The sequence below is a fragment of the Vigna unguiculata genome, unplaced genomic scaffold (assembly GCF_004118075.2).
Source record: "Vigna unguiculata cultivar IT97K-499-35 unplaced genomic scaffold, ASM411807v1 contig_266, whole genome shotgun sequence".
Taxonomy (NCBI): Eukaryota; Viridiplantae; Streptophyta; class Magnoliopsida; order Fabales; family Fabaceae; genus Vigna; species Vigna unguiculata.
The window spans coordinates 426079-452418 of record NW_021010970.1 but is presented as its reverse complement, the minus strand read 5'-3'; the positions used below and the strand labels follow the sequence as shown (position 1 = coordinate 452418).

General features: G+C 27.9%; 1 non-coding gene across 1 annotated transcript; it reads right to left on the bottom strand.

Moving 5' to 3' along the window:
* Positions 1 to 23995: 23995 nt before the first annotated feature.
* LOC114171450 lies at positions 23996 to 24102 on the bottom strand. Its single transcript, XR_003601512.1, has one exon. It is a non-coding gene; the product is annotated as a small nucleolar RNA R71 (small nucleolar RNA).
* Positions 24103 to 26340: the final 2238 nt, after the last annotated feature.

The window sequence follows — 26340 nt, the reverse complement described above, 5'->3', positions numbered from 1 at the left end:
TAAAATTTTATTACTAAGTAATTTATTTTTTTAATTATTAACTTTAATTTAAATAAATAATAGCATCAACAAATAATTATCTAATTTGAATTTGAATTTGTATTTTTTTAATTTTATAAGTTTTGTATTTTAAAATTTTTATAATATTTCATTAAGAATTTTTATACTTCCTTGAAAAAAAAATTCAATTCAACAATTGAGAATAAATAAAGGAATTTTGTACTGATTGATTCTTCAAATGACAAGTGAGTCCTTTTAAGTAGTAATTTTATTAAAAGTTTAAAACTTCAAGTAAGAAGTGTTTTTTAGAAAGAAATTCAAAGTAAAGCTAATCCCTTAAATATTATTAAAAATATTAAGGATTTAAATATTTTAATTAAATTATTTTAAATATTAAGACTCGTGTAATAGATAGATTCTAACATAATTAAAAATATAATCTATATTTTAAAAACTTATTTTTAAAATCCTTTAAATATTAAAATCTGCTTAACTATGTACATATATGCACGTTCTAGTGAAAAAAACAAACAAAAAAAAATATGATGAGCACATTTTTCTAATTTATAATATATGTTCAAATAAAGTAATGAAAATAAATACAAATGGATTGAGAATAAAACATGTGATTTCCACTATTTTGAAAACATTTAAGTTAAATTTTAAATATGAATTTTTAAAAATTTGAAATCATCAAACACCGAATTGTTATTTTTTTTTTCTAATACTTTTTTTTATCCATCTTTGTATACTTTTCACTTTTTATCATTAAAGTATTTAAATAAGAGAGGGATGTCAACGAAATATATGAATTTGTAATCTTAAAAATATATTTCGTCAAAGGAATTTGTCATTTTAAAAATATATTCTGTCAAAAGAAAACTTTAAATGTTTGACTACATCAACTTCATTTTTTTTTTCAAATTTTTATTATATATTTAATTTTTTACTTCATTTTTTTCAAATAATTTCCCTTACAATTAGTTTATTATTTAATTTTATGTTTCTAACAAATTATACTAAAATTTTAACAAATTAAATTATTTTATCATATACATTTGCTAAAATTAATTCAAATCAAGTCATTTTTTGACTTTATTCATTGTTTGCTACACATCTATTACTAATTTTCAAATCTAAAATTTTATTACTAAGTAATTTATTTTTTTAATTATTAACTTTAATTTAAATAAATAATAACATCAACAAATAATTATCTAATTTGAATTTGAATTTGAATTTTTTAATTTTATAAGTTTTGTATTTTAAAATTTTTATAAAATTTCATTAAGAATTTTTATACTTCCTTGAAAAAAAAAATTCAATCCAACAATTGAGAATAAATAAAAGAATTTTGTACTGATTGATTCTTCAAATGACAAGTGAGTCCTTTTAAGTAATGATTTTATTAAAAGTTTAAAACTTCAAGTAAGAAGTGTTTTTTAGAAAGAAATTCAAAGTAAAGCTAATCCTTTAAATATTATTAAAAATATTAAGGATTTAAATATTTTAATTAAAATTATTTTAAATATTATGACTCATGTAATAGATAGATTCTAACATAATTAAAAATATAATCTATATTTTAAAAACATGTTTTTAAAATCCTTTCAATATTAAAATATGCTTAACTATGTACATATATGCACATTCTAGTAAAAAAACAAACAAAAAAATATGATGAGCTCATTTTTCTAATTTATAATATATGTTCAAATACAATAATAAAAATAAATGGAAATTGATTGAGAATAAAACATGTGATTGCCACTATTTTGAAAACATTTAAGTTAAATTTTAAATATGAATTTTTAAAATTTTGAAATCATAAAACACCGAATTGTTATTTTTTTTTCTAATACTTTTTTTTATCCATCTTTGTATACTTTTCACTTTTTATCATTACAGTATTTAAATAAGAGAAGGATGTCAACAAAATATATGAATTTGTAATCTTAAAAATATATTCCGTCAAAAGAATTTGTAATCTTAAAAATATATTCCGTCAAGAGAAAAACTTAAAATTTTGGACTACCTCAACTTCATTTCTTTTCAAAATTTTGTTATATATTTGATTATTTACTTCATTTTTTTCAAAGAATTTCAGTTACAATCAGTTTATTATTTAATTTTATTTTTCTAACAAATTATACTAAAATTATAACAAATTAAATTATTTTATCATATACATTTGCGAAAATTAATTCAAATCCAGTCAATTTTTGACTTTATTCATTGTTTGCTACACATCTATTACTAATCTCCAAAACTAAAATTTTATTACTAAGTAATTTATTATTTTAATTATTAACTTTAATTTAAATAAATAATAGCATCAACAAATAATTATCTAATTTGAATTTGAATTTGTATTTTTTTAATTTTATAAGTTTTGTATTTTAAAATTTTTATAATATTTCATTAAGAATTTTTATACTTCCTTGAAAAAAAAATTCAATTCAACAATTGAGAATAAATAAAGGAATTTTGTACTGATTGATTCTTCAAATGACAAGTGAGTCCTTTTAAGTAGTAATTTTATTAAAAGTTTAAAACTTCAAGTAAGAAGTGTTTTTTAGAAAGAAATTCAAAGTAAAGCTAATCCCTTAAATATTATTAAAAATATTAAGGATTTAAATATTTTAATTAAATTATTTTAAATATTAAGACTCGTGTAATAGATAGATTCTAACATAATTAAAAATATAATCTATATTTTAAAAACTTATTTTTAAAATCCTTTAAATATTAAAATCTGCTTAACTATGTACATATATGCACGTTCTAGTGAAAAAAACAAACAAAAAAAAATATGATGAGCACATTTTTCTAATTTATAATATATGTTCAAATAAAGTAATGAAAATAAATACAAATGGATTGAGAATAAAACATGTGATTTCCACTATTTTGAAAACATTTAAGTTAAATTTTAAATATGAATTTTTAAAAATTTGAAATCATCAAACACCGAATTGTTATTTTTTTTTCTAATACTTTTTTTTATCCATCTTTGTATACTTTTCACTTTTTATCATTAAAGTATTTAAATAAGAGAGGGATGTCAACGAAATATATGAATTTGTAATCTTAAAAATATATTTCGTCAAAGGAATTTGTCATTTTAAAAATATATTCTGTCAAAAGAAAACTTTAAATGTTTGACTACATCAACTTCATTTTTTTTTTCAAATTTTTATTATATATTTAATTTTTTACTTCATTTTTTTCAAATAATTTCCCTTACAATTAGTTTATTATTTAATTTTATGTTTCTAACAAATTATACTAAAATTTTAACAAATTAAATTATTTTATCATATACATTTGCTAAAATTAATTCAAATCAAGTCATTTTTTGACTTTATTCATTGTTTGCTACACATCTATTACTAATTTTCAAATCTAAAATTTTATTACTAAGTAATTTATTTTTTTAATTATTAACTTTAATTTAAATAAATAATAACATCAACAAATAATTATCTAATTTGAATTTGAATTTGAATTTTTTAATTTTATAAGTTTTGTATTTTAAAATTTTTATAAAATTTCATTAAGAATTTTTATACTTCCTTGAAAAAAAAAATTCAATCCAACAATTGAGAATAAATAAAAGAATTTTGTACTGATTGATTCTTCAAATGACAAGTGAGTCCTTTTAAGTAATGATTTTATTAAAAGTTTAAAACTTCAAGTAAGAAGTGTTTTTTAGAAAGAAATTCAAAGTAAAGCTAATCCTTTAAATATTATTAAAAATATTAAGGATTTAAATATTTTAATTAAAATTATTTTAAATATTATGACTCATGTAATAGATAGATTCTAACATAATTAAAAATATAATCTATATTTTAAAAACATGTTTTTAAAATCCTTTCAATATTAAAATATGCTTAACTATGTACATATATGCACGTTCTAGTAAAAAAACAAACAAAAAAATATGATGAGCTCATTTTTCTAATTTATAATATATGTTCAAATACAATAATAAAAATAAATGGAAATTGATTGAGAATAAAACATGTGATTGCCACTATTTTGAAAACATTTAAGTTAAATTTTAAATATGAATTTTTAAAATTTTGAAATCATAAAACACCGAATTGTTATTTTTTTTTCTAATACTTTTTTTTATCCATCTTTGTATACTTTTCACTTTTTATCATTACAGTATTTAAATAAGAGAAGGATGTCAACAAAATATATGAATTTGTAATCTTAAAAATATATTCCGTCAAAAGAATTTGTAATCTTAAAAATATATTCCGTCAAGAGAAAAACTTAAAATTTTGGACTACCTCAACTTCATTTCTTTTCAAAATTTTGTTATATATTTGATTATTTACTTCATTTTTTTCAAAGAATTTCAGTTACAATCAGTTTATTATTTAATTTTATTTTTCTAACAAATTATACTAAAATTATAACAAATTAAATTATTTTATCATATACATTTGCGAAAATTAATTCAAATCCAGTCAATTTTTGACTTTATTCATTGTTTGCTACACATCTATTACTAATCTCCAAAACTAAAATTTTATTACTAAGTAATTTATTTTTTTAATTATTAACTTTAATTTAAATAAATAATAGCATCAACAAATAATTATCTAATTTGAATTTGAATTTGTATTTTTTTAATTTTATAAGTTTTGTATTTTAAAATTTTTATAATATTTCATTAAGAATTTTTATACTTCCTTGAAAAAAAAATTCAATTCAACAATTGAGAATAAATAAAGGAATTTTGTACTGATTGATTCTTCAAATGACAAGTGAGTCCTTTTAAGTAGTAATTTTATTAAAAGTTTAAAACTTCAAGTAAGAAGTGTTTTTTAGAAAGAAATTCAAAGTAAAGCTAATCCCTTAAATATTATTAAAAATATTAAGGATTTAAATATTTTAATTAAATTATTTTAAATATTAAGACTCGTGTAATAGATAGATTCTAACATAATTAAAAATATAATCTATATTTTAAAAACTTATTTTTAAAATCCTTTAAATATTAAAATCTGCTTAACTATGTACATATATGCACGTTCTAGTGAAAAAAACAAACAAAAAAAAATATGATGAGCACATTTTTCTAATTTATAATATATGTTCAAATAAAGTAATGAAAATAAATACAAATGGATTGAGAATAAAACATGTGATTTCCACTATTTTGAAAACATTTAAGTTAAATTTTAAATATGAATTTTTAAAAATTTGAAATCATCAAACACCGAATTGTTATTTTTTTTTTCTAATACTTTTTTTTATCCATCTTTGTATACTTTTCACTTTTTATCATTAAAGTATTTAAATAAGAGAGGGATGTCAACGAAATATATGAATTTGTAATCTTAAAAATATATTTCGTCAAAGGAATTTGTCATTTTAAAAATATATTCTGTCAAAAGAAAACTTTAAATGTTTGACTACATCAACTTCATTTTTTTTTTCAAATTTTTATTATATATTTAATTTTTTACTTCATTTTTTTCAAATAATTTCCCTTACAATTAGTTTATTATTTAATTTTATGTTTCTAACAAATTATACTAAAATTTTAACAAATTAAATTATTTTATCATATACATTTGCTAAAATTAATTCAAATCAAGTCATTTTTTGACTTTATTCATTGTTTGCTACACATCTATTACTAATTTTCAAATCTAAAATTTTATTACTAAGTAATTTATATTTTTAATTATTAACTTTAATTTAAATCAATAATAACATCAACAAATAATTATCTAATTTGAATTTAAATTTGAATTTTTTTAATTTTATAAGTTTTGTATTTTAAAAATTTTATAAAATTTCACTAAGAATTTTTATACTTCCTTAAAAAAAAATTCAATCCAACAGTTGAAAATAAATAAAAGAATTTTGTACTGATTGATTCTTCAAATAACAAGTGAGTCCTTTTAAGTAGTGATTTTATTGAAAGTTTAAAAATTCAAGTAAGAAGTGTTTTTTTAGAAGGAAATTCAAAGTGAAGTCAATCCTTTAAATATTATTAAAAATATTAAGACTTTAAATATTTTAATTAAAATTATTTTAAATATTAAGACTCGTGTAATAGATAGATTCTAACATAATTAAAAATATAATCTATATTTTAAAAACATGTTTTTAAAATCCTTTAAATATTAAAATCTGCTTAACTATGTGCATATATGCATGTTCTAGTAAAAAACACAAACAAATGAGCACATTTTTCTAATTTATAATATATGTTCAAATAAAGTAATGAAAATAAATAAAAATGGATTGAGAATAAGATATGTGATTTCTACTGTTTTGAAAACATTTAAGTTAAATTTTAAATATGAATTTTTAAACATTTTCTATTATTTTTTTTATCCATCTTTATATACTTTTCACTTTTTTTTCATTACAGTATTTAAATAAGAGAAGGGTGTGAATGAAATATTTGAATTTGTAATCTTAAAAATATATTCCGTCAAGAGAAAAACTTAAAATGTTGGACTACATCAACTTCATTTCTTTTCAAAATTTTATTATATATTTGATTTTTTACTTCATTTTTTTCAAAGAATTTCAGTTACAATCAGTTTATTATTTAATTTTATTTTTCTAACAAATTATACTAAAATTTTAACAAATTAAATTATTTTATCATATACATTTGCTAAAATTAATTCAAAACAATTCATTTTTTGACTTTATTCATTGTTTGCTACACATCTATTACTAATCCCCAAAACTAAAATTTTATTACTAAGTAATTTATTTTTTTAATTATTAACTTTAATTTAAATAAATAATAATATCAACAAATAATTATGTAATTTGAATTTGAATTTGAATTTTTTTAATTTTATAAGTTTTGTATTTTAAAATTTTTATAATATTTCATTAAGAATTTTTATACTTCCTTGAAAAAAAAATTCAATCCAACAATTGAGAATAAATAAAGGAATTTTGTATTGATTGATTCTTCAAATGACAAGTGAGTCCTTTTAAGTAGTAATTTTATTAAAAGTTTAAAACTTCAAGTAAGAAGTGTTTTTTAGAAAGAAATTCAAAGTAAAGTTAATCCTTTAAATATTATTAAAAATATTAAGGATTTAAATATTTTAATTAAATTATTTTAAATATTAAGACTCGTGTAATAGATAGATTCTAACATAATTAAAAATATAATCTATATTTTAAAAACTTATTTTTAAAATCCTTTAAATATTAAAATCTGCTTTGAAAACATTTAAGTTAAATTTTAAATATGAATTTTTAAACATTTTCTATTATTTTTTTTATCCATCTTTATATACTTTTCACTTTTTTTCATTACGGTATTTAAATAAGAGAAGGGTGTGAATGAAATATATGAATTTGTAATCTTAAAAATATATTCCGTCAATAGAAAAACTTAAAATGTTGGACTACATCAACTTCATTTCTTTTCAAAATTTTATTATATATTTGATTTTTTACTTCATTTTTTTCAAAGAATTTCATTTACAACCAGTTTATTATTTAATTTTTTTTCTAACAAATTATACTAAAGTTTTAACAAATTAAATTATTTTCTCATATATATTTGCTAAATTTAATTCAAATCAAGTCAATTTTGACTTTATTTATTGTTTGCTACACATTTATTACTTTTTTTTTCTATAAATATAAATCCTTTTTTAGAAGAAACAGTGGATAGAATATCAATTTAGAACACAAATGAAGAAAAACTAACTAACAGATACTATACAATATAAAAAAATTATCATCATGTACATTACATGTACATGGGAAAAATTTGGATATAAAACAACCATTTTAAACTTTAGAAAAAAAATAAAACATTAATATGTATAACTGATATAATTAAGAATGACATAACTTTTGGACACCTTAATTTTGAGTAGAATATAAAGAAAAATGTTATCTTTAAGTTTCATTTGACTCCTAAAAATATAAACAATAATGGTTAAACCATACCAAAAAGTAAAAATAAAACCTAATTGGCTTTTCAAATTTAAATTACATACATGATTATTTGTTCTCATATTTGACCCAAATGGTACTTATCTCCAAAATGATTTTTTAAATCCACAATAATAATATTAAAATTACCTTTTGAATTAAATATATAATTTTTAGTTATTTTTATATACAATTTTTCAACTCCTCTTCAACAGAATGTATTACAAAAGTATTAAAATTACATTGATTTTCATGAAAAACAATGAGTTAATATACAAAAAAAGAAATTTAAAATATTTAAAATATTAATTAAAATAATTAACACAAGAATAAAGAAGAAATGTAAATAAATACCTTTAAGAGAGAAAAATTGTAAAAATTATACTTCATTGAGTAGTAATTTAAAAAATATATTTATAATAAAAATATTACTGAAATATAAAATTATACGCCTATATAAATTATTTCAAATGACAAATAAATCTTTTATTATTGAGTTGTTAAAATGAAATAAAATCTTTAATTAAGAATTAAGAAGGATCATGAGAAAAGTTTTCGGTTGTAACTAGGGATATCAACGGGGTGCGGGCGGGTAAAGTACATGTAGTAGCTCTCTCATACCTTACCCGTTGGATATAGAGATGGCAAATAAACCCGTCCCCGTGGGTATTGCTCGAACCCGTCCCCGTTTTGACGGGGAATCCCCGCATTGACTGGGTATGGGTATGGGTATGGGGAATCCCCGACTTTTTCAATTGGGTATGGGGATGGGTATGGGGATGTACATATCCCCGCCATATTACCCGTCCCCGTTTAAATTATTAAAATATTCCTAATTAATCAAATAACCACATATATATATATATATATATATTATTTTTTATTTATTCTAATTATTTAGGTTGTCATGAAACTCATTTGCATTTCAATTATATTTTTCATCTTATCATAATCTTTATGTAATTATGTTCAAAATATGTATGTTAATTAAAAAATTTTATGTCTCACATTTGAATATTTCTATTATTTTTTAATATTTTTATTTAATGTATATTTTTCTTTCACATGAAAATGTTTAATACTCTCAATTTAAGTATTTAATAGCACAAACATTTCGTTTACTAGGTAATATAAAAAAAATCATTTACTTATTATTCTTATTATTAGTTTTTGATTCATTTGAATAACTTTTTTATTTCACTAAAACATTTTTTGTTATTTCTCAACTACTGAGTATATATGTTGATATTTGAAAAGTTTTCTTAGATCTCTAAGATATTTTTCAACTTATCATACCCTTAATTATACATTTGTTTTCTTTTGTGCGATTTCTTTCAATAGTCTCTCAAATTGTTTGTAAACATTTGTTAATTTTTTAACATTTTTATTTCTTGTCTATTTTCATTATGTATAATACTATTTCGATATATTTTATTTAATTATTTTTTATTTTTTAACTCATTATCAATCATACTGTAATTTTTTCACTATAATTATATAAATAACTTTTATTTACTACAATATAAAAATGTAATGTAATTGTCATTAATATTTTTTTTATCACCATCCAACATAATTGAAGTTCAAAAGATACAAGATCTATATTAAAATTTTATTATTATGATTATTATTTGTTCTTTGTACCATTTTGATTACGTAATGTATTATAACTTTTATTAGTGTATAAAAAAAGGATTAATTAGAATTTAAAATATTGAAGTAAACAAACATTTAAAATATATTTTAATTTGAATATTTGTTTCCTTTTATATTTTTTTAAAAGTATTTTTAAATTTCATCAACTAGGTTTCATTAATGTTTGCAAATTTAATAAATGTGTTGGTTCTCATTAAATTTTATTTGGTATTATAATCTAAAATGTAAGTAATTATAATTTATTTTAAACTTTTATTATGATTATTATTTGTTCTTTGTATCATTTTGATCAAATGATGTATTATAACTTTTATTAGTATATAAAAAAGATATTCATTAGAATTTAAAAGATTGAAGTAAACAAACATTTAAAATATATTTTAATTTGAATATTTGTTTTTCACTTATACTTTTTAAAAAATAGTTTTAAATATTATCAACTAGGTTTCATTAATGTTTGTAAATTTAATAAATGTGTTGGTTCTCATGAAACTTTATTTGTTATTATAATCTAAAATGTAAACAATTATAATTTATTTTAAACTTTTATTATGATTATTATTTGTTCTTTGTATCATTTTGATCAAATGATGTATTATAATTTTTATTAGTGTATAAAAAGATATTTATTAGAATTTAAAAGATTGAAATAAACAAACATTTAAAATATCAATTATGTTCTTTGTATCATTTTGACCAAATGATGTATTATAACTTTTATTAGTGTATAAAAAAAGATTTATTAGAATTTAAAAGATTGAAGTAAACAAACATTTAAAATATATTTTAATTTGAATATTTGTTTTTCTTTTATATTTTTTTAAAAAAATTTAAATTTTATCAATTATGTTTCATTAATATTTGCAAATTTAATAATTGTTTTAGCTCTCATGAAATTTTATTTGGTATTATTATATAAAATGTAAACAATTATAATTTATTTTAAAGTATTTGATATGGAAGAAACAATCATCATTCTAATATTGAATATTTGATAATATTATGTTTCCTTTATCATAAAATTTTTATTATTTTATAAAAATTAATTAAAATTAATATTGAAGTAGTAAGAAAATGGGTATGGATATGGGTACGAGATTATACCCGTTACCCGGTGGGGATGGGGATGAGTCAAAAGTTTAATACCCGTTGGGTTTGGGTATGGGGATGGGGATGAATTTTTTTTACGGGGATGGGTATGGGATAGCGACACCCCTGCCCGCCCCGCCCCGTTGCCATCCCTAGTTGGATAAATATGTGTCATGTACTCGTATCTATATTTGTCGGGTATCCGTTATGCGGGTACTTGCATAATTTTTTAATATTTACACGGGTACATGCGGGTATTAAAATAAAATAAAAGTGAATATTTAAAAATATATTTTAATTGTAAATTCAAATAAAATACAATACATAACATTCATAAATTTTAAACAAAGTCCATAAAATAAATAAATTTCCTTAATTTTTATGTTTTTTTATATGTACTATTTTTTTTGTAATACGGTGTAACCTTCTCAAATAAATATTTTTATCTTTAGTTATTTTTACATATATCAAATTTTTAACTCTACATTTATTAATATGTTGAAATCAAAATGTAATACAAAAGAATTAAAGTGATACGGAATTTGATAAAAAACAACGAGTTAATATATTAAAAGAGAAATTTAAAAATATTTAAAATATCAATTAAAATAATATTGAAGATAAAATGTAAATAAATATGTTTTAGGGAATAAAATATTGAAAATTCTAATTCACATGGTTTCCAATTTAAAAATATATATTTTATATAAAAAAATATTTAATTATAAGATTTTATACTTATTATTCTTCAAATAGTAATGGAGTCCATTTTATTAGTGACTTTGTTAAAAAAAAATTAAACCTTTAATTAATAAATTTTATGAGAGAAATTATCTCTTGTAATAATTGTTTGTTTTTTTTGCTAATTTCATTACTAAAAACTATTCTGCCTTCCTCGTTCACCAGCGGCATCTCCTAAGGCTTCTCCATTTCAAATTCCTTAAACCTAGTTTAATTTTATTTTTAATTGTGGTTTATTAACTTAGAAGCCTAAGATGACAATATTTTGTTCTTTCTATATGTATTTCATACAATTCTATGACCACACAAAATGTAACAGAGCATCGTAGCAAAGTAGAAAGCAAAACCGTGTAACCTGTTACTTGCCAATCTGTTCTCGTTCCTTGTGCTTTTCCTAAAGTATTCTTATTGTCTTTTTCCTAAAGTATTCTTATTGTTGAATCTAAAAAATGTCTCTGAAATGCACTTTCGAATTGCTTTTTTTAGATCATGACTCTTAATTGAACTCTCAATTGAATTGAAAAGGAGATGAGTAAATTAATGTTGATATGAGGATGAACTTTTTTGGACCAAAATGTTAGTGAAAAAATGATCCTATTCCCTTGAATGTTCTTCCTTTCTTCCCCTCCCTTCAAAATGGTTGTTCCTTCCTTTCAAACCTTTTAATTTCTCTTTAGTATATTAAATTTCCTCTACTTCTCACCGTACTGTATCCATTCTCTCTAACACAGCGTTACCACTCCTTCGCGCAAAGACCGAGTTTGTTGCGCAATGAATATTAGTGTATTTATTAATTTCTTTTGATGATACGTAGATCAATTAAGAAAACTGATTAATCATATATATATATATATATATATATATATTATATTTATAAAACATTCTATCAATAAAATAAAATTTATATAAAAAAAAACCAATGTATTATATTATAATGAATACATACCCGTGCTTTACAAATAGTCAAAACAATGTTTTACAATTGAACTTCTTTCTCTAACACTTAGTTGAAGAAAGAACATTAATATGCAAAAGTGAATAATAATAATTGAAGAAAATGTATCAACTTTAGAAAAAAGAAGAAGAAGAAGCCTGCAGACTCTACATATTCATTCTGTAATAAAAAAAAGAGAAATTAATATTATATTTGAGGATAATATTAAAAGAACATTATTTAATATTACTAGGTATTTAGAAGTTGTAAATTAATAATTTAGAAAAAAAATAAAAATAAAATAGTATCAGACAAAAATAAACTCTTAATTATAAAATCCAGCAGTAACATAAAGTATATAAAAAAATATTAAAAAAATAAAAAAGTCACATAAAATCACTTTCTGAAAACCTGTGATACTGCAGGCAAGCCAAACATTCATATCGACAATGGTAACTGTGAATTACTTTTTTTTCGGAAAGCCAAAACCAAAGACTATATTTCATTCCTTTAAAAATATCTTACCTAAAGAGAATTGTTTGGTTTGCGGTGTGTGTGTTCTTATTAAGGTAAGTTATCTATACCCTATCCTTAATTCTGGGATGAATATGTTTCATTTTTTCTTCTTGTTTCTTTTTGAAAAAATTTGAAGAAAATAGTGGCAAGATGACAGAAAGATAGATTGTATTGAAAGTTCTTCTGACTGCAGTTTTTAACGGAGGTTCAAAATGTCAAGGGACTTTTGAAAGATACTTTATTTTTTCTGTATGCGATAATTCTTTGTTAGAGTTTATAAAGAATATTGACAAAATATAAATGTCTTTAATATCTTCAAATATATAAATTTCAACACTTTCTTCGATTACTTGCTTTTCTTCTCTTGTTGCAGAATGAATAGATAGACTTTACATGTTTTATTTTTCTTCTAAAGTTGATACATTTTCTTGAATTATTATTATTATTTACTTTTGTGATTTAATGTTCTGTCTTCAGCTAAGGTTGCAGAGGAAGAAGCTCAATTGTAAGCTATTCCACTGGTATGCATTCCTTCTTTAATATAATACTTTAGTTTTCTAATGAATACGCGTAGTTGACAGCATTCTAGAGATTCAAAACTAGTTTCAGTATTTTTCTTTAAAGAAAAAAGTTGAAACTGCCTAGTTGAGGGTTAGAGATAAAATGCCAAGGATTTTGCATTTAAATTAATTATTTGGGAAGAGAAATTAAATAAAGGTTATTTTTATTTGAGAATGCATGCTTGATTTGACTTTATTTGAATGAATGTTTTGACTGTTGCTCTTAGTTTGCATATATATTATATAATTAAACCATGGAAATATATCATATTATGTCACTAAGTGTGAACAAGGTCTTTTAAAAGATATTTATGACATTGCGTAATTGCACCATAACATGTGTCAAAGTTTTATTCACAGTGTTTAACATGCCATTACATGTGTGCTGCAATTTCATTATGATCATGATGTTAAAACAAATATGTCTAATATAACTCAACTAAGATAGGGGTGAATTGATTATTGAATCTTTTACTGATTTTAAATGAATCTTGAAAGTTTCTTTAATCTTTATACTCCAAATAATTAGTTTTATAGTTTTGTGTTAATGAAATGTGCAAAGCAATTGAGAAAGGCATAAAAGATGAGAGAAACAAAGAACACAACAATTTATACTGGTTCTGCTGTAGTGACTAATAGATTAGGAATTTACCTAATAGATTATCGTGAGTGTATTTTCACTGCATCAGTGCAGTGCCCTCATCTAATCTATTAGTTAAGTAGCTAATCTATTCACGAGTTCACATTCAAGAGTTTGATGGTTGACACAATTTGATGCAAACTTGTTTTACATGTAATACTTGATCTATAACACCTAATGCAAAAGATAGAAAATCAGGAATAAGCCTAAACCAGTGATGCACATGATGCATAGCCTTAGACATCATCAAAACCATCTTCACTTGAGTTGAACAAGCTCCCCCTTTCAACAATCTCCCCTTTTTTTTATGATGGCCAAAATGTGTCCTGCAACATAGAGACAAGAAAAACAACCTTTCTCCCCCTTTGGACATTAGCAAAAAGAGTAGTAACATTTAAGATCACCTCATAGAGTATAACAGTTTATTCATGGCAGCAGGGCTTAAGCATATGTGAAATGATATGTATGAGCGGCAAACATAAGTACCAAATACAAGCAGCAAAGATAAACAGCATACAAAACAAGCATAAACCAATGAGCAAGTATTGATTGCATGAGTAGATCCAACAATATCTCTGAGTGCATACATGCATAAATCATATGAGCAATTAAGTATTGCAGTATCAGAGTGCAAAGTATGAAGACATCAGAGTGCATACAATCAGTTAAGGATTATAATACTACTAGATGACTAATCTAAGGAATTATGTATTATTCAGAAGCAAATGAGCCATAGCAGGAAAATGATAATCGATTAGAGAATTACCTAATGGATTAGCTAGCAAGTAAAACACATAATATAAATCAGTAGAATGTGGTTTAATAACAATAAAGGTACGCAATTTCACTCACATTATCAAAACATAGTATAATATCAACTCATGCATCTCAACAAAAGGTGATTTAGTAGCAATCAAGGCACATAATTTTAATCAAGCCCTCAAAACACACAATCACAACAACAATCCATTTTAATCAATTTGAAGCTATTCTCATTGATTAATTTATGCGGAAATATGAAAAATGCACATTTTACTTCCTTTTTAATGAATAAACATATAGTAAATTCAAAATATGGGAGTACTTCAACAAACAATTGTTTTTGATCACAATGGAAGAGGCACTTTTCACCTTGGCAATGCCTAAAATTTGACCTTTGTTATTATCACCTCTTGTAACATGACTATTAATTGGCTTTGTAAGATATCCTTTAGGTACCCATTTGTACTCTCCTTTAGAAACCCCACAATTTTTAAAATAGTAGGAATTTGATGCATGACCAAATTTAGAATAGTAGGAGCAAATAACAGATGTTGGTTTACTCATATTTAGAAAATTTCTGGTGCTTAATGGATTAAATTTGCCACTATAACCTATTCCCTCTTTATTAAGTACACTCCTTTGAGATCCTAACACAACATCTAGGTTTGATCTTTCTAGAGTGAATTTTGAAAGAGTTTTCATCAAATACTCTATCTTTTTTAGCTGTCCTAGGCAATGTTCATATTGGGGAGAGATTGTTCCATCTTTGGACCTAGAGTGTTTCTCAGATTTATCTAGTTTTTCCAAGCTAGTTATGAAATGTCGCAACTGAGATCGCGGCGGGACGACGAAAATAATTTTAAATAGTACAGAGGAGTCGCCACCATAGTTTATTATGGAAAAGTATAGAAAAACCTTAAAACAATGGTCTTCGAAACCAAATTAGGGTTCGCGAGTCGGTTACGTGTGGGGAAGGTATTAGCACCCCACAACGCTCGTCTTAAGACGGTTCCCTCTTTAATTAAGTATGAAAAGTATAATTTTGATGTTTAAAATATTTGTTATTCCCAAAAAAATCAAACAAAATTATTTTTTTTATTTTTTTGGCCCGATGAGGATTGTACCTCGCTCCTACGTATTTCCATTTGGAAAATCAGGGATAACGTAGTTCTTTATAAAAAAATTTGTTGTTTGATATTATTATTTTGTTTTTTCTTTAATTTTCTAGATTTTTATGTATATGTATATTTTATTAATAATATCAAGAGAACCCAAGATTTTACATGATAAATATTTAGTTATCAAGCAAATCTGAGATTTGACATGATATTTAAGATGATTTTATAATTTTATAATTTTTTGTTATTTCTAATTTTCTTTCAAAAAAAAGAATTAAAAGCCTATAAAAGAGTGTTTTGATTATCAAGCAAGTCCGAGACTTGACATGACATTCACAACTTATATAAAAGAAAATATAATTTTTTATTTTATTTATTTATTTATTATTATTATTTTTAGAGAACTAAAGTCTACGAAAAACACCTTTTTAATTACCAAGATAAAGAATAAAGGAAAAGAGAAAGGTTGAACACATCAATGATAAACCCAAAATCATCTTACATGAGGGCCCCGAACACATTTAATCATACAACAATTCAAACGATCATATATGTGATGTTATAAGAGAATCATGAAAAGCATTAGGAGCAAAGAAAATTTACCTTAAGGTGATCCCTTTTTATGTGTGTGCTCTATAATAAAAAAAGATAGGGTTTTTTCGAATTTTTTTTCTGTCCCTTACATTAGAGAAATTTTGTGCTTATATAGGCCCCTTGAGGTACGATTGAGATCTTAGTCTTTAATTATAAAAAAGTATATGGGGAAGGAATTGGTCTTATTAAATCCTTGCATAATATCCACTGTATTGATTATAATTATTAACGAAATATTGCCTCTAATTACTAGAATCATATTTTCTGTCACATAAAGATCGTAATCATAACATATTATTCATATAATTGATTCTAATTATTATCAGGAGTACTTTCTTCTAAATATTAAAATCGTACCATTCTCTAAAAGCATTATTATCCGAAATATTTTTTGCTTCTAATGAAAATAATATCTTCTCCGACTGACAACGGAAAGAGACACATAAGTGTAAATTATGAAACGTCCTCTTCTGTCATGTCATGTGGAGAGTGTAAATAGCGAACAGTGGGGGTGAAAATATGTAAAACATTTGGGCTCACAAAAAGAGTGTGATAATAAATTAGATTCTCCTTCTCTTAGTTTTTTTCTTTTTTCTTTTTTTTTTCTTTTTTCTCGTGGTAGAATTAAAGTTAAAAAAAACTTACCATCAATCCAAATATATATATATATTTTATTTATTATTATTATATTATATATTATTTATATTCTTATTATTATTATTATTTTAACTAAAAAAATGCATTTATCCGGACGAAATTGGGTGTTGACAGTTGCCCCTCTTTACTTAGATTTGACTAGATAATATGAAAGTGAAATTTTTATATTATCGTAGTAAAAGATAAGTAAAGATAAAAACACTAATTTCGTTTGGGTTTCAAAAATGAAAAAAAAAGAGAACTCGAACATTGCCTCACAGAGGGCCAATATAACCAAAGGAAAACCTGGCTTGACCATTGCCTCGCAAAGGGCCGAGATACCAAAAGATAACATGGGCTTGACCATTGCCTCGCAGAGGGCCGAGATACCAAAAGAAAACCTAGGCTCGACCATTGCCTCATAGAGGGTCGCGATACCAAAAGAAAACCTGGGCTCGACCATTGCCTCGCAGAGGGCCGAGATACCAAGAGATCTCCACTACTCCATAAGGAAATATTTCTGTAATAATAAATGGCCCTTTCCATTTGGATCGTAACTTACCACTCGTATGAACTAACCTAGAATTATATAGTAACACCTTTTGGCCTACCTTAAAGTCCTTCCTAGCAAGCTTTTGGTCATGGAATTGCTTGGTCTTTTCTTTGTAGAACTTTGAGTTTTCATAGGCCGCAAGCCTAATCTCCTCTAATTCTTGCAACTGAAGTTTCCGCTCTTTCCCTGCTTCTTCCAAATCCATGTTGCAGGCTTTCACGGCCCAATAGGCCCGATGTTCAATCTCCACAAGTAGATGACAAGCCTTTCCAAAAACCACCCTAAAAGGTGACATACCTATAGGTGCTTTGTAGGTTGTCCTGCGTGCCCTAAGTGCATCATCCAATCTTATGGCCCAATCCTTTTGACTAGGCTTCACTACTTTCTCTAGTATCTTTTTAATCTTCCTGTTAGAGATCTCTGCTTGCCCATTAGTTTGGGGGTGAAATGGTGTAGCAACGCGATGTGTCACCCCATACTTCTTCAACATGTTCTCAAGCAGTTTATTACAAAAATGAGTCCCCTGGTCACTGATGATGGCTCGTGGTATCCCAAACCTACAGAAAATGTTAGACCTGACAAAACTCATAAGCATCATTAGTCCTTGTAGCTATGGCTTCCACCCATTTGGAGACATAGTCTACAACAAACAGAATATAAGAAAATCCAGAAGAAGGAGGAAAAAGACCCATAAAATCAATACCCCAAATATCAAATACCTCACAAAAAATCAAGGGTTGTTGAAGCATCTCGTCCCTCCTTGTAATAGATCTAGCTGCTCTTTGACATTGCTCACAATTTTCATACACCCTTCGTGCATCTTTAAAGATAGTAGGCCAATATAATCCACAATCTAACACCTTCCTACATGTTCTTTGTGTGCCATAATGTCAACCACAAGGGGACGAATGGCAGAACTCAAGCACATAAGGTATCTCAATATCTGGAACACACCTCCTTATGACTTGGTCACTACCAATGCGCCATAAGATTGGATCTTCCCATATATAGTACTTTGCCTAACTTTTCAGCTTGGTTCTTTCAGACTTGGAGAATGAGGGAGGAATAGCAGAAACAACCAAATAGTTAACAATGTCAGCAAACCAAAGTTCAGGAAACATACCTTTCATAGCAGTCAACGCTAGGAGGACTTCATCAGGAAAGTCATCTTGAATAGGAATGTTATCTTCTCCATTTTCAATTCTGCTAAGATGGTCAGCTACTAAGTTATGTGCCCCACTTCTATCTTGAATTTCAATGTCAAACTCTTGAGCAGTAGCATCTATCTAATCAACCTTGGCTTGGAATCTGCTTTCTTCAGAAGGAATTTTAATGCTGCATGATCAGTGTAAACAATTACCTTGGAACCAAGTATATAAGGTCTGAATTTGTCCAAGGCAAACACAACAACTAATAATTCCTTCTCAGTTGTGGTGTAGTTAGCCTGCGTTGCGTCCAATGTTTTGGAAGCATAATATATTACATGTGGTAGCTTCCCATCTCTTTGTGCAAGAACCGCTCCTACTGCAAAGTTTGATGCATCACACATCAACTCGAATGGTAATGTCCAGTCAGGTGGCTGGATGATAGGAGTGGTGGTAAGCGCCTTTTTCAATGTGTCAAAAGCATCTTTGCACCTCTCTCTAAAGTCAAATGGTACATCCTTTTGCAGTAAGTTGGAGAGAGGGTTCTGAAGTCCTTGATGAACCTCCTGTAAAATCCTGCAGTCCAAGAAAAGATCGAACCTCTTTCACAGAAGAGGGGTAAGGTAATTGTGAAATAATATAAATTTTAGCAGGATCTACAGATATACCATTCTTGGAAATAACGTGTCCTAAAACTATACCTTGGTCCACCATAAAATGACATTTTTCAAAATTTAAAACAAGGTTAGTTTCTTCACATCTCTCCAAGACTCTAGCATAATGAACCATATACACTAAAATCATCCATAAAAACCTCAATACAATGCTCCAACAAATCTGTAAAAATACTCATCAAACATCGCTAAAATGTTCCAGGAGCATTGCAAAGGCCAAATGGCATCTTCCTATAAGCATATGTACCAAATGGACAAGTAAAGGTGGCCTTATGTTGATCCTCTGGGGCTATACAGATTTGAAAATACCCAGAGAATCCATAAAAAAAAACAGTAATGAGACTTACCTGCCAATCTGTCTAACATCTGGTCCATGAATGGTAAGGGAAAATAGTCTTTCCTGGTGGCCTGGTTTAGTCTTCTATAATCAATGCAGACCCTCCAGCTATTCTGAATACGAGTAGGAATTAACTCGTTCTTCTCATTCTTGACCACGGTGATCCCAAATTTCTTGGGGACCATATGTACAGGATTCACCCAAGTGTTGTCAGAAATAGGATATATAATACCTGCTTGTAGCAACTTAGTGACTTCCTTCTTCACAACCTACATCTGCTAAGGATTCAGTCTCCTCTAAGGTTGCCTTACTGGCTTAGCATCCTCCTCCAAGATTATTCTTTGCATGCAGAAGAAGGACTAATACCAGGAATATCTACAAAAGTCCAGCCAATTGCTCTCTTGTGATCTTTGATAACCTGCAATAGCTTTTGTTCCTGTTCATCAGTAAGCAAGGCAGATATAATAACAGGGAGTTTCCCATCCCTCTCAAGATAAACATATTTCAAATGAGATGGTAAAGGTTTCAACTCCAAAGTGGGTGGTTGTTCCACAGATGGCAACATTTTATTGCCTAAGGTAATTTCAGCCACCTCAGCATCACACTCGGACGCCACATATGTATCATCTAGTGAAACTGCGTCCTCAATATCACCTGTTTTAAAGTTTTCTTCATCGTCTAAAATTGTGTACGACATATTCGGAAAAGAAAAGTCCAAAGAAGAGGAAAAACCAGAAAAAATGTCTAAAAACCCAAAAGCAAAATTGTTCACTACATCACTTAATAAATCAATACAAAACAAAGAATGGTCTTCAGTCGGGTGCTTCATGGCTTCCAACACATTGAACTGCACTCGGACAAGCACATCTTCTAACACACCTACAGGGTTAACTATGCTACAGTTGGCCAGTTGAATGACCACACCTGTAGTCTTAAGAGGTCCAAGATGAAGAGAAGTAAAAACTGAAAAAGGCATCACATTTATAGAAGCTCCTAAATCTAACATGGCACTGTCGAATTTAGTACTTCCTATAACACAAGGAACAGAAACATACCTGAATCCTTGCATTTTTGTGGTATTTCGATAGGTCTCCTGATCAAGCTTGATACATTTCTTCCCAAGTTCACAACCTCATTATCCCGAATACGCCTTCTATTGGTGCAAAGTTCTTTAAGAAACTTAGCGTATTTCGGAATTTGCCTCACAACATCCAACAAAGGGATGTTTATCTCTACCTTCTTGAAAGTATTCAAGATTTCTTGGTCCAACTCCTCCAACTTCTTAGTTTTCGGTTTCAAACGATTCGGGTAGGGAGGAAGAGGAGAATAACATGAAGAAGAATTAGAAGAAGAAGAATTAGAAGATACTAACCTGGAGTCATTAGTAGGTGTAGGCGTCTAAATGTACATGGTATTGGTTCGCCTGATCCTCCACTTTTATCAATAGGTGCAAATTCATTTTCCTCATCTTCATTCTCTTGGGCTTCCTCAAGTCCTCGTACCTGCTTACCCGATCTTAAAGTAATAACACTTACATTACGCGGGTTGACCACAGTTTGTGTAGGTAGTTGACTTGATCCTTGATTAACTTTAGATTCTAACTTTTCCACCCTTTGAGTCAAGTCAGTAATCATCTTTTTTACTTCACCATTCCGCTCAACCACAACATTCATAAATTTCTCTACTAGTGATGCAACATTTGGTTGAGGTTGTTGTCTCATCTGAGTAGGAACATAGGGTTGCTCATGTTGTTGATTACCCCATTTCATATTTGGATGATTTTTCCAACTTGGATCATTTCCGTCTTTTTTTCATTTGCTGCATAAGTCTCAACTTCGTGAACTCCCCTTAATGACGTTACTGAATTTGCTCTTGTCTCATATTGTTGGCTATTAGTTGCCTTTCATTCAATCAACTCTCTAGCAGCTTGTGGCAATTGATCCAGAAAAGATCCTCCGCTTGCAACATCTGCCCATTGTCTGTCTGACGAATTCATTCCTTTGTAAAAGTATTGAATGAGGGAATGTTCTTGCATTTGGTGCTGAGGACAAGATGCACATAGTTTGTTGAATCTTTCCCAATATTCACTAAGGGTTTCTCTTTCTCGTTGCTTAATTCCATAAATTTCTCTACGAACAGCTGATAAGTGCCAAAATTTAGTAAAAATTCATAACAAACTCTGGCACTTATGTTTTAAATTTGTGTTCATTTCATATTGATTCTCCCTAAATCTAAGCTTCCAAGTTTTGATTTAAAGAAATCACTTGATCCTATTTTGTGTGTTTTTCAGGAAAGATTAAAGAGAACTCAAGAAGAGTGCAGGAGAAAACAAGAAACAAAGAAAATAGGGAAGGAATGCTGTCAAGGTCGCTCAAACTAAAGCATTCTCGCCTAAGCTAAAGCCACTGCCGCCATTCTCGCTTAAGCGACGCAAACTCTCGCTTAAGCGAGAGTTCGCGTAGTGGAGACCCTCTCTTGCCACCATTCTCGCCCAGGCGAGCCCAGATGCTGCCAATCTCACCTAAGCTAGATCCTTTCTTCAACTCGAAGTACTCTTGCTCACCTAAGCGAGACATTGGTTTCAGCACGTCTCGCCCAAGCGAGAAGCTTTCTTTAGCATGAAGAATGTTGTCTTGCTCAAGCGAGACTCACGTCGCTTTAGCGAGACCTTCGTGGGTATAAATTCTCCCTGCATCATAAAGTGAAATCAGCTTGGAGATTTTGGGAGAAAAGCTGCAGACTTGCTGTGACCACGAGCTACAGAGTTCACATTTTCTTCTTCTTTTTTAGCTCTTAGGATTTTGATAGCTACCATGAGTGGCTAATCTCTTTCCTTGGGATTGGGTGTAATCTACTCGAACTTGGATGTAATCTGGTGATATTTATATATAGCATTTCTGTTTTACTCAATATTGGTATTATTGTTCTACTCTTAATGCTTACTTTTATCTGATCAATAGATGTTTTGATTTTGATTTTTAGATCTGACCGGAAGGTATTTTTGAAAATCTGATTTGAACAATGATACTTGATATACTGTGATGCTAGGAATAGATCTCAATATATCAATTGGTTTTAACACTTGACCGTAATGCTGGATAGTTTGTTGAATATGTGAGGAATCAATATTCAGGGAACTAATCTTATGAATTTTATATGCGAGGGATCGGTATAAATGATTTTTGAGTGTGCATCAATATTGGTATTTTCATATGTTATATATTATATTCATCCAGATTACAAACAAGGGAGATAGATGAAATTCAATCCCAGTTTCTTTTACTGAATTTTTATCTAATTTTCTGCTTTTATTGTATTTGTTTATGCAAATTAGTTTAAACGTCAATGATCTATCAAATTAAAATTTCTGTATATATATGCTGATTGTGGGTTCAACACTCTTACTTCAAATCATTATACTACATTATACTACAGTTGACTTTTGAAATTTTAAGTTATCTAATCCAGCTTTGTGTATATTTTTCTTTATTAGATAGCTTATTAAATTTTCCCTTTGTACTAATCCTTGCTTGAGTTGTTTTGATTTATGCTCTTAGGAGGTCAGGTTCCTGAAGATCGATTAGCATTTGACCCGGAGATAGAAAAGACAACTAGAAGGAACATAGGCAAAAACAAGAAGAAGCAAGGAAAGACAAGGGAAGAATCTTCCTGTATTTCCATCACATCTCAATCAGAAAACATGGAGAATCAAAGACCAGCTCTAGCCAGAAAGACATTTGGAGACTATGCTATGCAACAAGGGCCAAGATATTTTTCTAGCATAGCAATACCACCCATCACCAAAACTTTGGAGATGAAGCCAGTTTTTCTCAGCTTGATCAGTTCTCATCAATTCACTGGAATGGATAATGAAGATCCATATACTCACCTTTCTACATTCTATGAATTGATAGGAACCATGGGCTTTCAAGAAGGAGATCTTGAGCATGTATACATGCGTTTGTTTCCTTTTTCTTTGACAGGTAAAGCAAAGGAATGGCTTAAGTCACATCCAAATTAGAGTTTGAACAGCTGGAAGGATGTTGAGGAGAAATTCTTGAACATATTCTTTCCACTATCTCGCTACATCAAAGCCAAAGCTGATATTTCAACATTTAGGCAAGGACTAGATGAGCCATTCTATAAAGCTTGGGAGCGGTTCAATTCCTTATTGAGGAAATGCCCAAATCACGGATTCGAAGATATTGCTCAGTTGAACATATTTTGTAATAGTCTGAGGCCTGACACCAAAATGATATTAGATACAGCAACAGGTGGAATAATGATGAGTGTAGATGTGGAGCAAGCAACAAGAATCATTGAGGCATTAGCATCCACAAATCATCAAGCTCAACATAACAGGCAAACTGTTCAGAGGAAATGAGTGCTTGATCTTAGTACTACAGATGCGACCTTAGCTTAGAATAAAATTCTGACTCAATAGATTGAAGCATTGACGAAGCAGATGTCTAAATTACCAGAGCAGTTGCAAGTTGTGCAAACTTCTACCAGTCAACAACCTATGAGATGTGACTTTTGTGGAGGAGATCATCCAAATGGTCATTGTTCTTATCATAGTAGCTCACAAGGAGAAGTTCAATATGTGAGCAACCAAGGAAGACCAGGAAATTTCTCCAACAATAACAACTTTTCATAGGGGTGGAGAAACAATCCAAATCAGAATTTTAGATGGAAGCAAGATGCTGGTCCTTCAAACAGACAACCTCCTTATCAACAACAGTAACAACATTATCCTTCGGTGCATGACAAAACATCTAAACTGGAGGATACTTTAGAAAAGTTTATGCAAGCTTCTTTGACCAATCAGAAAAATACAGAAGCTTCAGTCAAAAATCTCGAAACACAGGTTGGACAGTTGGCAAAACAATTATCAGATCAGCAAACAGGTCAATTTTCAGCCAACACACAGACTAATCCCAAGGAGCATTGTAAATCTATTACCACCCGAAGTGGTAAAGTTGTGGGAAGAGGGATTGGAGACAACCTGGGTCTAGAGGAGGAGGTGTTGGAGGAAAAAGAGAGAGAATGAAAAAAATTAGTGTAAGGGAGAGGAAGAACAAAATAAAAGAGAGTTTGTAAAGGTGAGGAGAAAAAGAGGGAGAAGGGTGAGAAACAGGTACCTCAGTTGAAGGGCCTACCATACCCTCAAAATCCCTCCAAAAAAGACAAGGAAAGGCAGTTTGCAAGATTGATGGACATTTTCAAGCGACTGCAGATTAACATCCCTTTTGTGGAAGCTATGGAGCAGATGTCGACATATGCAAAATTCATGAAAGAGCTCCTAACAAAAAAGAGAAGATTTTCTGAAGAGACAGTGGAGCTTGAAGCAGGGTGCAGTGCTATAATTCAGAAATCATTACCTCAGAAATCCAAAGACCCTGGGAGCTTCACTATTCCAGTTACAATCGGAACATTACCAGTGGGAAAAGCATTGCTTGATCTGGGTGCCAGTATAAATTTGATGCCTTTGTCTATGCTACGGAGAATATGAGATCTGGAAGTGAGGCCTACATGGATGACGTTACAACTAGCTGACAGATCCATGAAGTATCCCTATGGTGTGGCAGAGGATGTCTTAGTTAAGGTTGACAAATTCATGTTCCCAGTTGATTTTGTAGTAATGGATATTGAGGAAGACACTGAAGTTCCTCTAATACTGGGAAGACCTTTCATGAAGACGGCCAAGGTCATTATTGACGTTGATGATGGCAAATTGAAGGTCAGGGTGCAAGATGATGAAGTCAACTTTAATGTATTTGAAGCAATGCAGCACCCGAAGGACAAGCAACAATGCTTCAGGATGGATGTGATAAATGAAATTGTTTTGTCATCCAGGAAGCAATTGACAAAGGCAAGCCCATTGGAAAAAGCTTTGATTGGTGCTTGTGATGATCTGGAGGATGATGAAGAAAATAAAGTTGATGAATACTTAACACATCTGAATTCAGCAAAAGAAATTGCATCAAATGAAATACAACTTGAGAAATTGCAACAAGAAAATAGAACTGAAAGTCTGAAGCTGGAGCTAAAGGTATTACCTCCTCATTTAAAATATGTTTTTCTTGCAGATGGAGGTGACAAACCAGTGGTGATTAGTAGTGCTTTAACGGCTTCTGAAGAGGAAAAGCTGATTTCAGTTCTTAAGGCCAATGAGGGTACAATAGGTTGGACTTTATTTGATCTTAAAGGAATTAGTCCATCCTACTGTATGCACAAAATTCATATGGACCAAGACTACAAGCCTGTAGCACAGCCTCAGCTGCGATTGAATCCAACCATGAAAGAGGTGGTCAAGAAAGAAGTAATGAAGTTACTTGATGCAAGTATGATCTATCCAATTTCCGACAGTGCCTGGGTCAGCCTGGTCCAGGTAGTTCCAGAAAAGGGAGGTATGACTGTTATTTGTAATGATAA